The sequence below is a fragment of the Sceloporus occidentalis genome, unplaced genomic scaffold, assembly GCF_023333645.1.
Source record: "Sceloporus occidentalis isolate IW3139 unplaced genomic scaffold, rSceOcc1.0.p SCAF_14, whole genome shotgun sequence".
NCBI classification, from domain to species: Eukaryota; Metazoa; Chordata; class Lepidosauria; order Squamata; family Phrynosomatidae; genus Sceloporus; species Sceloporus occidentalis.
Window position 1 is genome coordinate 12,232,891 of NW_028316994.1, and position 231 is coordinate 12,233,121.

Consider the following 231-nt stretch of genomic DNA (forward strand, 5'->3'; position numbering starts at 1 on the left):
ACTCAGTTTGAGGAAGTTAGTCACTATTTTTTTTTTAAGGGGGCGGAAGACCAGGGCCAATGAGAAGCCACACAAGGGTGGCGAGGCAGCCAATCAGAAGAGAGAGGTGCAGGAAAAAAATAGTAATAGGTGCAAAAGAGGGAGGGAGGAAGAAAGAAAGAAACCAGGGGCTTTCCTACCTTTGCCTGCAGTCCAATGAGAGCATCTTCCTACCTAGTGTAGTTAACTGCC